Here is a 15646-nt window from a genome sequence, read left to right as displayed (position 1 = left end):
TTTACCACATTCACCCCCTGTTAAAATTGAGTCTGGTGAGGGTGGTGGAGAACTATATACAGCCATTAATTTATATTTACAGTATTTGAGAGCAAAAAAAAATGTATTTTGAAGTCCAGAGGACCAGTTAGAGGTTTAACCGGTCCGGGGCCTTGATGTTCCATTGGGATCGACGTAGCGGTGGCGGTGATGTCGATGCTGGCCTGATCCTCGGTGACTCCGGGAGCGTGCTGAAATCCTCTTCATTCTCGGTCGTGGGCAGGGGATGGACGGATGGTCCTGGTGGGGTTAATGCTGGGAGCGCCGGGGGAGGGGAGGGTGGCGCCGGGTCGGAGGGGTGTGTATATGTGGAACCTGCTGGTGCCTCCTGAGGGAGACAGTACCTTGGCGGCCGTCGGGGTCGCCACATAGGCATACTGGGGGTTGGCATAGAGCAATTGCACCCTCTCCACCAACGGGTCCACCTTGTGGAGTCGGACGTGCCTACGGACTGGTTCTGGCACTGCGAGCCAAGTCGGGAGCGACACCCCGGATGTGGACTTATTGGGGAAGGCAAAAAGACGTTCATGGGGTGTGTTGTTCGTGGCGGTGCACAGTAGTGAGCGAATGGAGTGGAGTGCATCAGGGAGGACCTCCTGCCGGCGAGAGGCTGGGAGGTTCCTGGACCGTAGGGCCAGTTGGACGGCCCTCCAAACTGTTCCGTTCTCCCTCTCTACCTGCCTGTTTCCCCGGGGGTTGTAGCTGGTCGTCCTGCTGGAGGCGATACCCACGCTGAGCAGGAACTGACGCAGCTCATCGCTCATGGATGAGGATCCCCTGTCACTGTGAATATAGGTGGGGAAACCAAACAGAGCAAAGATTGTGTTTTGGGCTTTGATGACAGTGGCAGACACCATGTCGGGGCATGGGATGGCGAAGGGGAACCTGGAGTACTCATCGACCACACTGAGAAAATACGTGTTGCGGTCGGTGGAGGGGAGGGGCCCTTTGAAATCCACGCTGAGGCGTTCAAAGGGGCGGGATGCTTTCACCAGGCGCACGCGATCTGGCCGGTAGAAGTGCGGCTTGCACTCCGCACAGACCTGGCAATCTCTGGTGACTGTCCGTACTTCCTCGATGGAGTAGGGCAGATTGCGGGCCTTTATGAAATGGTACAACCGTGTGACTCCCGGGTGACAAAGGCTGTCGTGAAGGATCCGGAGTCGGTCTACTTGTGCTCTGGCACATGGACCTCGGGATAGGGTGTCTGGGGGCTCGTTGAACTTACCAGGGAGATACAAAATCTCGTAATTGGAGGTGGAGAGCTCGATCCTCCACCTCAAGATCTTATCATTCTTGATCTTGCCCCGCTGTGTGTTGTTAAACATTTAGGCAACCGACCGTTGGTCAGTGAGGAGAGTAAATCTCCTGCCGGCCAGGTAATGCCTCCAATGCCGCACAGCTTCAACGATGGCTTGGGCCTCATTTTCAACAGAGGAATGCCGAATTTCTGAGGCATGAAGGGTGCAGGAGAAGAGCAATGGGTCTGCCTGCCTGATTGAGGGTGGCGGCTAGGGCGATGTCTGATGCATCGCTCTCTACTTGAAAGGGCAGTGTCTCGTCTACTGCGTGCATCCCGGCCTTGGCGATATCGGCTCTGATACAGGTGAAGGCCTGTTGTGCCTCGGCCGTCAGGGGAAAATGGGTGGACTGTATGAGTGGGCAGGCCTTGTCCGCATAGTGTAGGATCCACTGGGCATAGTATGAGAAGATCCCCAGGCAGCGTTTGAGGGCCTTGGGGCAGTGGGGAAGGGGGAGCTCAATGAGGGGACACATGAGGTTGGGATCGGGCCCCAGAACTCGTTCTGGACCACATAGCCGAGGATGGCTAAGCGGGTCGTGCTAAACACGCACTTCTCCTTGTTATAGGTGAGGTTTAGGAGAGTGGCGGTGTGAAGAAATTTGGCAAGGTTGGAATTGTGGTCCTGCTGGTCATGGCCGCAGATGGTGACGTCGTCTAGGTACGGGAAGGTGGCCTGCAATCCGTACTGGTCGGCCATTCGGTCCATCTCCCTTTGAAAGACCGAGACCCTTTAGCGACGCCGAAGGGAACCCTGAGGAAGTGATAGAGGCGGCCGTCTGCCTCGAAGGCAGTGTATGGATGGTCCGATTTACGGATGGGGAGCTGGTGGCAGGCGGATTTGAGGTCTACCGTTGAGAAGACCTGGTATTGTGCAATCTGATTGACCATATGAGATATGCGTGGGAGGGGGTACGCGTCGAGCTGCGTGTACCGATTGATGGTCTGGCTGTAGTCCACGACCATTCTGTTTTTCTCCCCAGTTTTAACGACTACCACTTGGGCTCTCCTGGGGCTGTTGCTGGCCTCGATGATGCCTTCCCGAAGCAGCCGCTGGACCTCAGACCTGATGAAGGCCCTGTCCTGGGCGCTGTACCGTCTGCTCCTGGTGGCGACGGGTTTGAAATCCACAGTTAGATTTGCGAAGAGGGAAGGCGGATCGACCTTTAGGGTCGCGAGGCCACGCACAGTGAGGGGTGGTAGGGGCCCGCTGAATTTGAGGGTTAGGCTCTGGAGGTTGCACTGGAAGTCCAGGCTGAGTAGTAGGGTAGCACAGAGGTTAGGGAGGACGTAGAGGTGGAAGCCGCAGAATTCTACGCCCTGGACCGTGAGTGTGACCGTACAGTACCCCCGGATCGTGACGGAATGGGATCTGGAGGCCAGGGAGATTCTTTGGTTGGCGGGGTGTACTGCGAGGGAGCAGCGCCTTACCGTATCCGGGTGGATGAAGCTTTTGGTGCTCCTGGAGTCCAGCAGGCAAGAGGTCACGTGGCCGTTGATTTTCACGCTAGTCGATGCGGTGGCCAGATTGTGCTGACGACAGTGGTCAATCGTCACTGAGTCGAGTCGTGGTCGGTCGTCGCTGATGTCGGATGATGGGGAGCCTGGGGGGCCCAGGTCCTGAAATGCTGTCGGTGTCCATGAGCCGTGGGGGAGACAGGATCGCAGCGCCTGAAGATCTTGGGGGGGACAAAATGGCGGCGCCCATGGCCGCACGTGGTCTGAGAGGGAGGTAGATGACAGCCTGACAGTCACAGTCCCGGACGAGTGGGATTAGGGCCCACCAGAAGTCTTCGAAGGCAGCACGGTAGCATTGTGGATAGCACAATTGCTTCACAACTCCAGGGTCCCAGGTTCGATTCCTGACTTGGGTCACTGTCTGTGCGGAGTCTGCACATCCACCCCGTGTGTGCGTGGGTTTCCTCCGGGCGCTCCGGTTTCCTCCCACAGTCCAAAGATGTGCAGGTTAGGTGGATTGACCATGATCAATTGCCCTTAGTGTCCAAAATTGCCCGTAGTGTTAGGTGGGGTTATTGGGTTATGGGGATAGGGTGGAGGTGTTGAGCTTAAGTAGGGTGCTCTTTCCAAGAGCCGGTGCAGACTCGATGGGCCGAATGGCCTCCTTCTGTACTGTAAATTCTATGACATCTATGACTCACCAGGGAGTTCAGAGCGAGTGGCGAGTACGTGCCTGGCGAAGAGCGTGTTCGTCTTCTGTGCGTAGTTTTCCTTGAGAACCGTCATGGCTTCGGTGTAGTCCGGCGCATCCTGGATCAGCGGGAAGACGTTGGAGTTCGACCTTGAGTACAGGATCTGTATCTTTTGAGCCTCCGAGATAGCGCTGGGCGCCAAGTTGATGTACGCCTCGAAACAAGCTAGCCAATGATTAAAGTCCTTTTTGGCGTCGCTTGTTTGCGGATCCAGCTGCAGGCGATCTGGCTTGATACGGAGGTCCATTTTTAGAAGATCTTAGAGCAATAAATTGATGCACAATCAATTGAACAAAGACTAGAGTCGGATACAACTGAGGCTTTATTGCTCTAAGGTGTGTGGCCTCCCACAGCAGCTGGCGAAATGGCTGCTGCATGGACAACACACATATTTATACTCTGCCTACTGGGCGGAGCCAGCAGGCAGGGACTATAGGCGAACCTGTAGTACAGGTCCTACCATACATCACCTAATAAAGTGTGCCCAGCTGCAGCGCCTGTTCGACCGCATGATGGCTCTGGAGCTGCGAGTGGACTCACTTTGGAGCATCCGCGATGCTGAGGAGGTCGTGGATAGCACGTTTAGCGAGTTGGTCACACCGCAGATTAGGATTGGTGACGGAGACAGGGAATGGATGACCAAAAGGCAGAGAAAGAGCAGGAAGGCAGTGCAGGTGTCCCCTGTGGTCATCTCCCTCCAAAACAGGTATACCGTTTTGGATACTGTTGGGGGAGATGTCTCACCAGGGGAAGGCAGTAGTAGCCAGGCTCATGGCACTGTGGCTGGCTCTGCTGCACAGAAGGGCGGGATAAAGACTGGCAGGGCTATAGTCATAGGGGATTCAATTGTAAGGGGAGTAGACAGGTGTTTCTGTGGTCGAAAACGAGACTCCTGAATGGTATGTTGCCTCCCGGGTGCTCGGGTCAGGGATGTCTCCGATCGGCTGCAGGACATACTGAAGGGGGAGGGTGAACAACCAGTTGCCGTGGTGCATATAGGCACCAACGATATAGGTAAAAAAAGGGATGAGGTCTTACAATCAGAATTTAGGGAGTTAGAAGATAAATTAAAAAGTAGGACCTCAAAGGTAGTAATCTCAGGATTGCTACCAGTGCCACGGGACAGTCAGAGTAGAAATTCAAGAATAGTCAGAATGAATACGTGGCTTGAGAGATGGTGCAGGAGGGAGGGGTTCAGATTTTTGGGACATTGGAACCGGGTCTAGGGGCGGTGGGACCGTTACAAACCGGACGGTCTACACCTGGGCAGGACTGGAACCAATGTCCTAGGGGGTGCTTTTGCTAATACTGTTGGGGAGGTTTTAAACTAATGTGGCAGGGGGATGGGAACCAGATTAGGAAGTTAGAGATCAGTAAAGAAGCAGCAACTAACGCCAGTAAGGTACGAGATAATAAACTCAATGTGACTAAGGTGAAGAGTAGACAGGGAAGAGTTGATGAACGCAAAGGGACAGGTGGTCTGAGATGCATTTGTTTTAATGCGAGAAGTATAGCAGGTAAGGCAGATGAACTTAGGGCTTGGATCAGTACCTGGGAATATGATTGGATTGGATTGGATTGGATTTGTTTATTGTCACGTGTACCGAGGTACAGTGAAAAGTATTTTTCTGCAAGCAGCTCAACAGATCATTCAGTACATGGGAAGAAAAGGGAATTAAACAAAATTCAAGAAAATACATGAGAATAGTTAATAGGGCAACACAAGATATACAATGTAACTACATAAGCATTGGCATCGGGTGAAGCATACAGGGTGTAGTGTTAATGAGGTCAGTCAATAAGAGGGTCATTTAGGAGTCTGGTGACAGTGGGGGAGAAGCTGTTTTTGAGTCTGTTCGTGCGTATTCTCAGACTTCTGAATCTCCTGCCCGATGGAAGAAGTTGGAAAAGTGAGTAAGCCGGTTGGGAGGGATCCTTGATTATGCTGCCTGCTTTCCCCCGGCAGCGGGAGGTGTAGATGGAATCAATGGATGGGAGGCAGGTTCGTGTGATGGACTGGGCGGTATTCACGACTCTCTGAAGTTCCTTGCGGTCCTGGGCCGAGCAGTTGCCATACCAGGCTGTGATGCAGCCCGATAGGATGCTTTCTATAGTGCATCTGTAAAAGTTGGTAAGGGTTAATGTGGACATGCCGAATTTCCTTAGTTTCCTAAGGAAGTATAGGCGCTGTTGTGCTTTCTTGGTGATAGCGTCGATGTGAGTGGACCAGGATAGATTTTTGGTGATGTGCACCCCGAGGAATTTGAAACTGCTAACCATCTCCACCTCGGCTCCGTTATTGGTATTACTGAGACTTGGTTGAGGGAAGGGCAGCACTGGCAACTGAATATCCCAGGGTATAGATGCTTCAGGAGGGATTGAGAGGGAGGTAGAAGGGGGGGAGGAGTTGCATTACTCGTCATTGATTATATCACAGCTGTGATTAAGGAGGGCACGATGGAGGATTCGAGCACTGAGGCAATATGGGTGGAGCTAAGAAATAGGAAGGGTGCAGTAACATTGTTGGGACTTTACTACAGGCCTCCCAAAAGCGAGCATGAAGTAGAGGTACAAATATGTAGACAGGTTATAGAAAAATGTCGGAGCAACAGGGTGGTTGTGATGGGGGATTTTAACTTCCCCAACATTGAATGGGATTCGTGTAGTGTTGGAGGCGTAGATGGAGCAGAGTTTGTAAGGAGCATCCAGGAGAGATTTTTAGAGCAGTATGTAAATAGTCCAACTCGGGAAGGGGCCATACTGGACCTGGTGTTGGGGAATGATCCCGGCAAGGTGGTTGATGTTTCAGTCGGTGATTACTTTGGGAATAGCGATCACAATTCCGTAAGTTTTAGAATACTCATGGACAAGGACAAGAGTGGTCCGAAAGGAAGAGTACTAAATTGGGGAAAGGCAGAGTATAACAAAATTCGGCAGGAGCTAGGGAATGTGGATTGGGAGCAGCTGTTTAAGGGTAAAGGTTGATTAGAGTGCAGGACAGACATGCTCCTGTGAAAATGAGAGATAGAAATGGAAAGATTAAGTAACCATGGATGACTGGTGGAATTGTGAGACTAGCTAAGATGAAAAAGGAAGCATACGTAAGATCTAGGCGACTCAAAACTGATGAAGCTTTAGAGGAATATCGGGAAAGTAGGACGAATCTCAAACGCAAAATAAAGAGGGCTAAAAGGGGTCATGAAATATCTTTGGCTAACAGGGTTAAGGAAAATCCCAAAGCCTTTTATTCGTATAAGAACATAAGAACTAGGAGCAGGAGTAGGCCATCTGGCCCCTCGAGCCTGCTCCACCATTCAATGAGATCATGGCTGATCTTTTGTGGACTCAGCTCCACTTTCCGGCCCGAACACCATAACCCTTAATCCCTTTATTCTTCAAAAAGCTATCTGTCTTTACCTTAAAAACAAGAGGGTAACTAGAGAAAGGATTGGCCCACTCAAAGACAAAAGAGGGAATTTATGCGTGGACTCAGAGGAAATGGGTGAGATTCTTAATGAGTACTTTGCATCGGTATTCACCAAGGAGAGGGACAAGACGGATGTTGAGGCTAGGGATGGATGTTTAAATACTCTAGGTCAAGTTGTCATACGGAAGGGGGAAATTTTGGGTATTCTAAAAGACATTAAGATGACAAGTCCCCAGGACCGGATGGGATCTATCCCAGGTTACTGAGGGAAGCGAGGGTCGAAATAGCTGGGGCCTTAACAGCTATCTTTGCAGCATCCTTGAGCATGGGTGAGGTCCCGGAGGACTGGAGAATTGCTAATGCTGTCCCTTTGTTTAAGAAAGGTAGCAGGGAAAATCCAGGGAATAATAGACCTGTGAGCTTGACGTCAGTGGCAGGCAAACTGCTGGAGAAGATACTGAGGGATAGGATCTATTCACATCTGGAAGAAAATAGACTTATCAGTGATAGGCAGCATGGTTTTGTGCAGGGAAGGTCATGCCTTACAAACCTAATAGAATTCTTTGAGGAAGTGACAAAGTTAATTGATGAGCGAAGGGCTGTACATGTCATATACATGGACTTTAGTAAGGCGTTTGATAAGGTTTCCCATGGCAGGTTGATGGAAAAAGTGAAGTGGTATGGGGTTCAGGGTGTACTAGCTAGATGAATAAAGAACTGGCTGGGCAACAGGAGACAGAGAGTAGTGGTGGAAGGGAGTGTCTCAAAATGGAGAAGGGTGACTAGTGGTGTGTGGTGATAACCACTGTAGATATGCGTACTTACAGTAGGGGGATGTATGGCTCTATATGTAATACAGGCTCCTCCGGTAAGCCCCTGCCGGCTAGCTCCGCCCACAGAGAGCTTGTGTATAAATATGCGTGTGAGTCACTGAGATCCTATTCTATAGTTGCATCCGGAGGAATAGCATCACACAGCAATAAAGCCTCTCGTCTTTGAGTGCAATTGCTAGCGCCACAATTTATTGCTGTGTGATTTTCCGTACACCATGGACATCAGAGTCAAGCCTGACCGTCTGCAGCTGGATCCACATTCGCCTCACGCCAGGAAAGACTTTGTTCACTGGCTCGCAGTCTTCGAGGCCTACATCGCTTCAGCGGACCCTCCCTCGACAGAGGCTCAGAAAAACCAACTCCTGTACTCCAGACTTAGCTCCAGTGTCCTTCCGCTAATTCGAGATGCGCCTGACTACACCAGTGCTATGGAACTGCTCAAGGAGAACTATGCACAGTCGACGAACACCTTGTTTGTGAGACATCTACTCTCTTTTCGCGTCCAGCAGCCGGGTGAGTCGATTGAGGACTTCTGGAGGGCCCTTATACCTCTGGTACGAGACTGCGATTACCGGGCCCTCACAGCCACGGAATACTCTGACTTACTCATCCGCGATGCCTTTGTTACAGGCATTGCATCGGACCCCATCCGGCAACGACTGCTGGAAGGGGCCGCCCACGACCTCGCGGCCACAAAGACTCTGGCGATTTCCATGACGGCCGCCTCCCGTAGTGCGCGATCTTACTCCGCTAGCCACTCGCCCCACCCGTCCTACCCCCGTGGACCCCGCAAACGGTCCCCCCAGCAGCCACCCCTGCGCACTACGCCTGCGCTGCTCACCGCACCGCGCTCCCTGTGGGTCTCCGCTGTTACTTCTGCGGTCAGCAGAAGCACCCCCGCCAATGCTGCCCGGCCCGCACCGCGACCTGCAAAGCTTGTGGCAAGAAAGACCACTTTGCAGCGGTGTGTCAGTCCCAGATGGTTGCCGCTATTGCGCCCGTTCCCCTCGCCTCAGCCGTTCGCACAATGGGCCCTGCCGTCCGCTTCCCCCGAGCCCACGTGCGCTCTATGGGCGCCGCCATCTTCATCCCCCCACCGCCATGTGCGTTCCATGGGCAACGCCATCTTGTCCCGACCCCACAACCTGCGCTCCATGGGCGCTGCCATTTTGTCCGCCGCCATCTTCTCCCACACAGGTACTCCAGACGCCGCCATTTTGTCCTCCCCGGGATGGGGCCATGGGACACGGGTCGCTACCGCTCCCCGTCGGACTCATCAGACTCGACTGCCGATCGCCCGCTACTCGCCTCCGTTACGCTCGACCAGTCGCGTCCTCGCAACCTGGCACCCTCTTCCACAACGGTGCTGGTCAACGTCCACGTGACCTCCTGCCTCATCGACTCCGGGAGCACCGAGAGCTTCGTCCACCCGGACACGGTAAGGTGCTATTCCCTTGCGGTCCATCCTGCCGACCGGCAAATCTCTCTCACCTCCGGGCCCCACTCTGTCCCGATCCGGGGTTTCTGCCTGCTTAAACTTACTGTACAGGGTGTGGAATTCGACCGTTTCCGTCTGTACATTCTCCCCAACCTCTGCGCATCACTCTTACTAGGCCTGGATTTCCAATGCAATCTCCAGAGCCTCACCCTCAAATTCGGCGGACTCCTACCTCCCCTCACCGTTTGCTGCCTCACGATCCTCAAGGTGGAGCCTCCCTGACCCGCAGACTACTAGCCTGTCGCCACCAGGAGCAGACGGTACAGCACCCAGGACAGGACCTTCATCAGGTCCGAAGTCCAGCGGCTGCTTCGGGAGGGTATCATCGAGGCCAGCAACAGCCCTTGGAGAGCCCAGGTGGTAGTGGTTAAGACCGGGGAGAAGCACAGGATGGTCATGGACTACAGCCAGACCATCAACCGGTACACGCAGCTCGACGCGTACCCCCTCCCCCGCATTTCTGATATGGTCAATCAGATTGCACAGTACCGGGTCTTCTCTACTATTGACCTGAAATCCGCCTACCACCAGCTCCCCATCCATAAATCGGACCGTTCCTACACTGCCTTTGAGGCGGACTGTCGTCTGTACCAATTTCTTAGGGTTCCCTTCGGCGTCACGAATGGAGTCTCGGTCTTTCAGCGAGAAATGGACCGAATGGTTGACCGGTACGGACTTCAGGCCACCTTCCCGTACCTCGACAATGTCACCATCTGCGGCCATGACCAGCAGGACCATGACGCCAACCTTTCTAAATTCCTCCACACCGCATCTCTCCTTAATCTCACGTACAACAAGAAGTGCGTGTTCTGCACAGACCGCTTAGCCATCCTTGGCTACGTAGTCCAAAACGAACTACTGGGGCCCGACCCCGACCGCATGCGCCCCCTCATGGAGCTTCCACTCCCCCACTGCCCCAAGGCCCTCAAACGCTGCCTGGGGTTTTTTTCTTATTACGCCCAGTGGGTCCCACAATACGCGGACAAGGCCCGGCCACTTATCCAGTCCACTAATTTTCCCCTCTCGGCCGAGGCACAACAGGCCTTCGCCCGCATTCGATCTGACATAGCCAGGGCGGGGATCCACGCAGTAGACGAGACTTTGCCTTTCCAAGTAGAAAGCGACGCTTCAGATGTCGCCCTTGCCGCCACGCTGAATCAGGCCGGCAGACCCGTGGCATTCTTTTCACGTACCCTCCACGCCTCCGAAATTCGGCATTCCTCTGTCGAAAAGGAGGCCCAGGCAATCGTTGAAGCGGTGCGGCACTGGAGGCATTACCTGGCCGGCAGGAGATTCACTCTCCTCACTGACCAACGGTCGGTAGTATTCATGTTCAACAACATGGAGCGGGGCAAGATCAAGAATGACAAAATCTTGCGGTGGAGAATCGAGCTCTCCACCTTTACCTACGAGATCCTGTATCACCCCGGCAAGCTCAACGAGCCCACAGACGCCCTCTCCCGAGGTACATGTGCCAGCGCACAAGTGAACCAGCTCCATGCCTTGCACGAGAGCCTTTGCCATCCGGGGGTCACTCGCTTGTATCATCTAATCAAAGCCCGCAGTCTGCCCTACTCCGTTGAGGAAGTACGGACAGTCACCAGAGACTGCCAGGTCTGTGCCGAGTGCAAACCGCACTTCTGCCGGCCAGATCGCGTGCGCCTGGTGAAAGCATCCCGCCCCTTTGAACGCCTCAGCGTGGACTTCAAAGGGCCCCTCCCCTCCACCGACCGCAACACCTACATCCTTAGTGTGGCGATGAATTCTCTAGGTTCCCCTTCGCCATCCCATGCCCGGATATGACATCTGCCACCATCATCAAGGCCCTGGATTCCATTTTCGCTCTGTTCGGTTTTCCTGACTACATCCACAGTGACAGGGGATCCTCATTCATGAGCGATGAGCTGCGTCAGTTCCTGCTCAGCAGGGGTATCGCCTCCAGCAGGACGACCAGCTACAACCCCCGGGGAAACGGGCAGGTAGAGAGGGAGAACGGGACGGTATGGAGGGCCGTCCAGCTGGCCCTACGGTCCAGGAACCTCCCAGCCGCTCGCTGGCAGCAGGTCCTCCCTGACGCGCTCCATTCCATTCGGTCGCTGTGTACCGCAACTAACAGTACACCCCATGAACGTGTTTTTGCCTTCCCTAGGAAGTCCACATCCGGAGTGTCGCTCCCGACTTGGCTCACGACTCCGGGCCCAGTCCTTCTCCGTAGGCATGTACGGCACCACAAGGCGGAACCCCTGGTGGACAAAGTACGCCTTCTCCACGCCAACCCTCAGTATGCCTAAGTGGAGTTCCCTGACAGCCACCAGGACACAGTCTCGCTCCGGGACCTGGCTCCCTCAGGTGCCGATTCCATGCCCATGCCCCTTCCCCCCCCCCACGCCACCCTCCTTTTCCCCGGCGCCCCCGTATCCGTCCCCACCAGGTCCATCCCCCGTCCCCCTGCCCACACTGGAGGACACGGAAGATTTTGGCTCGCTCTCGGAGTCATCCCGCCAGCAGCCAGCACCAACACCGCCAGCACCTGCACCATCGTTGCCATCACCGCCTGTGCCGACGTCGCTATCACAGCTTCACCGATCACAGCGGAACGTTCGACCGCCGATTCTGCTAAACCTGTAACCTGCTAACCGGATGGACTCTTGGTTTTCTCTGTTTGAATCCTTTTGTAAATATATCATCCTTTGTATTATAGTTACACGTCACCTCCACCGGATTCATTTTTTACAGGGGGTGAATATGGTGATAACTACTGTAGATATGCGTACTTGCATTAGGGGGATGTATGGCTGTACCTGTAATACAGGTTCCTCCGGTAAGCCACTGCCGGCTAGCTCCGCCCACAGGGAGCTTGTGTATAAATATGCGTGTGAGTCACTGAGACCCTAGTCTACAGTTGCAGCCGGAGGAATAGCATCACACAGCAATAAAGCCTCGATTGTACATGTCTCTCGTCTTTGTGTGCAATTGTTAGCGCCATATGGTGTTCCACAGGGATCCGTGCTCGGACCACTGTTGTTTGTGATCTACATAAATGACCTGGAGGAAGGTATAGGTGGTCTGGTTAGCAATTTCACGGGGGGTGACCCAGACCCACGGGGGGAACCCAGACCCACGGGGGGATCCCAGACCCACGGGGGGAACCCAGAGCCACGGGGGGAACCCAGACCCACGGGAAGGTCCCAAACCCACGGGGAGGTCCCAGACCCACAGGGAGTGACCCAGACCCACAGGGAGTGACCCAGACCCACGGGGGGAACCCAGACCCACAGGGAAGACCCAGACCCACGGGGAGGTCCCAAACCCACGGGGAGAACCCAGACCCACGGGGGGTGACCCAGACCAACAGGGGGTGACCCAGACCCACGGGGAGGACCCAGACCCACGGGGAGGTCCCAGACCCACGGGGAGGTCCCAGACCCACGGGGAGCACCCAGACCCACGGGGGGGGGGGGGGTGACCCAGACCCACGAGGAGAACCCAGACCCACGGGGAGGTCCCAGACCCACAGGGAGTGACCCAGACCCACGGGGGGAACCCAGACCCACAGGGAAGACCCAGACCCACGGGGAGGTCCCAGACCCACGGGGAGAACCTAGACCCACGGGGGGTGACCCAGACCCACGGCAGGTGACCCAGACCCACGGGGAGGACCCAGACCCACGGGGAGGTCCCAGACCCACGGGGAGGTCCCAGACCCACGGGGAGCACCCAGACCCATGGGGGGGTGACCCAGACCCACGAGGAGAACCCAGACCCACGGGGAGGTCCCAGACCCATGGGGGGAACCCAGACCCACGGAAAAGATCCAGGCCCACAGGGAGTGACCCAGAGCCACGGGGAGGACCCAGACCCACGGGGAGAACCGAGACCCACGGGGAGGTCCCAGACCCACGGGGAGAACCCAGACCCACGGGGAGAACCCAGACCCACGGGGAGGTCCCAGACCCACGGGGAGGTCCCAGACCCACGGGGGGTGATCCAGACCCACGGGGAGAACCCAGACCCACGGGGAGGTCCCAGACCCACGGGGAGCACCCAGACCCACGGGGAGAACCCAGACCCACGGACGGGGAGGTCCCAGACCCACGGGGAGCACCCAGACCCACGGGGAGAACCCAGACCCACGGGGAGAACCCAGACCCACGGGGAGGTCCCAGACCCATGGGGAGAACCCAGACCCACAGGGAGAACCCAGAGCCACGGGGGGTGACCCAGAGCCACGGGGAGGTCCCAGACCGATGGGGAGGTCCCAGACCCACGGGGGGTGACGCAGACCCACGGGGAGGTCCCAGACCCACGGGGGGAACCCAGACCCACGGGGAGGTCCCAGACCCACGAGGAGGTCCCAGACCCACGGGGAGGTCCCAGACCCACGGGGAGGTCCCAGACCCACGGGGAGGTCCCAGACCGACGGGGGGTGAACCAGACCCACAGGGAGGTACCCAGACCCACGGGGAGCACCCAGACCCACGGGGAGGTCCCAGACCGACTGGGAGGTCCCAGACCCACGAGGAGGTCCCAGACCCACGGGGAGGTCCCAGACCCACGGGGGGAACCCAGACACACGGGGAGGTCCCAGACCGATGGGGAGGTACCCTGACCCACGGGTAAGACCCAACAGATCTTCCTGTGGGTCGCGTGGAATAGGTGCTCCCCCACTGAGGGGGGAGGCCTAGCAACTGGTGTTTGTGAACCAGGTATTTAAAAATCGGCCTGAATTGGGACCGGCATGATCGATAGTCCTGGCTGGGATCTATTTGTTAAAACCACATTGCGGCCATTAATCTTTTTGCAGAAGTAAACCTTCATTGTTTAACCTTCTCGAGACTCCTGAAGATATTATCGCCATTCAGCGAGTAACTCACCTCCTGACCCCCCTCCAAAGCCTGTCCACCATCTAAAAGGCACAAGTCAGGAGTGTAATGGAATACTCTCCACTTGCCTGGACGATTGCAACTCCAACAACACACAAGTTCAACACCATCCAGGACAAAGCAGCCCCACTTGATTGCTCCCCCTTCCACAAACACTCAAACCCTCCACCACCGACGCACAGTAGCAGCCGTGAGTAACATCTACATCAGAGTTTTTCAAACCATTTCTCCCAAGACCCACTTTTGCCAACCAACCTTTGTGGCACACGTCATCTTCGTTTACCTTTGAATGCGAAAGGGGAACCTGCTTGGCCCTCACAAACTCACTCCAATCAGGTCCAAAGCAGGAGAAGGCAATGTGCCCATCAGGTATAGACAGTCCTTTTGTGCGGTCTTAATCTTTATGAAAATGCAAAATCCAATCTCACCAATGTCGGTCGTTGTGAAGAACAACAGCAACAAAATGCTTGTTTTACTCAGCACTGGATACTCCTGGGAGATGCTACTCCAGAATGCTGACAGCCTCAGGGGCTTTTGGTGTGTGTTTAATGTGGCATTATACATAAGATGCAGCAGCGTAGTCTTTTCATTTGGAGTCAGCTGGAAGTGAATAACTGACTCTGGGGTCTCAACCTCAAATGGAATTTCTCACCCACCACTTCTCTTCCAATATCTGAAACTTCTCCTCTCATTTGCCAGTACTTTGCATATATCACACATGGGCTTTGTATCCTTATTTGCATTGGCACTATTGACAAAACCATACCTCAAGAAATCATCTTTCTATTTCTCTCCTTCGAGTTAAGTTTGTATTTTCAGGGCTGTTGACCAGAGGCCTTAGAGCTCTAACAACACCACTGCTCTGTCCTGCCCTGGACTCTCCTGTGCAGCTCTCACCAGCAGGTTCTGTTGTGAGATCCTGCCCAATAGGTAAACTGCCTATTTGACTCTCTGACCATCACTTACTTTAAATAAACATTGATCTTCACAGTTCACCTGTCTTGTTTGCCGACAGCTGCAAAATTTAAGCAAATCTGCTCCCTGCTTTGGTGCTAAAAGGACGACCCGGGACGGAGCTTCACATCAATTCACGTGATCTACTCTCTGCTGCCACTACTGGCCGGAAGACTCCACACACAGCCTAATCTCTACCTGCATTTAAAAGGTGGCCGTGGCTGCAATTCTCCATGTAAAAGCCGATAGCGGCTGTTCGGCGCTTCTCCTGCGATCGGGAGCACCACGGGAACGGCAGGACCAATTGCTCCATGACCCTCTCGATGCCAGTTCACGACTCACCTGCGGATCGCGACACTGAGTTTGAAAATAGCTGATCTACCTGATGCACTGCAGGAACTCATCAGGTTTCCTTCGGCCGCACCTTCCAAACCCATAACAACTCCCATCTCAAAGGACAAGGGCAGCAGATACCTGGGAACCCCACCACCTGGAGGTTCCC

Source organism: Scyliorhinus canicula, chromosome 5 (assembly GCF_902713615.1).
Source record: "Scyliorhinus canicula chromosome 5, sScyCan1.1, whole genome shotgun sequence".
Classification (NCBI taxonomy): domain Eukaryota; kingdom Metazoa; phylum Chordata; class Chondrichthyes; order Carcharhiniformes; family Scyliorhinidae; genus Scyliorhinus; species Scyliorhinus canicula.
This window is presented reverse-complemented; position numbering follows the sequence as displayed.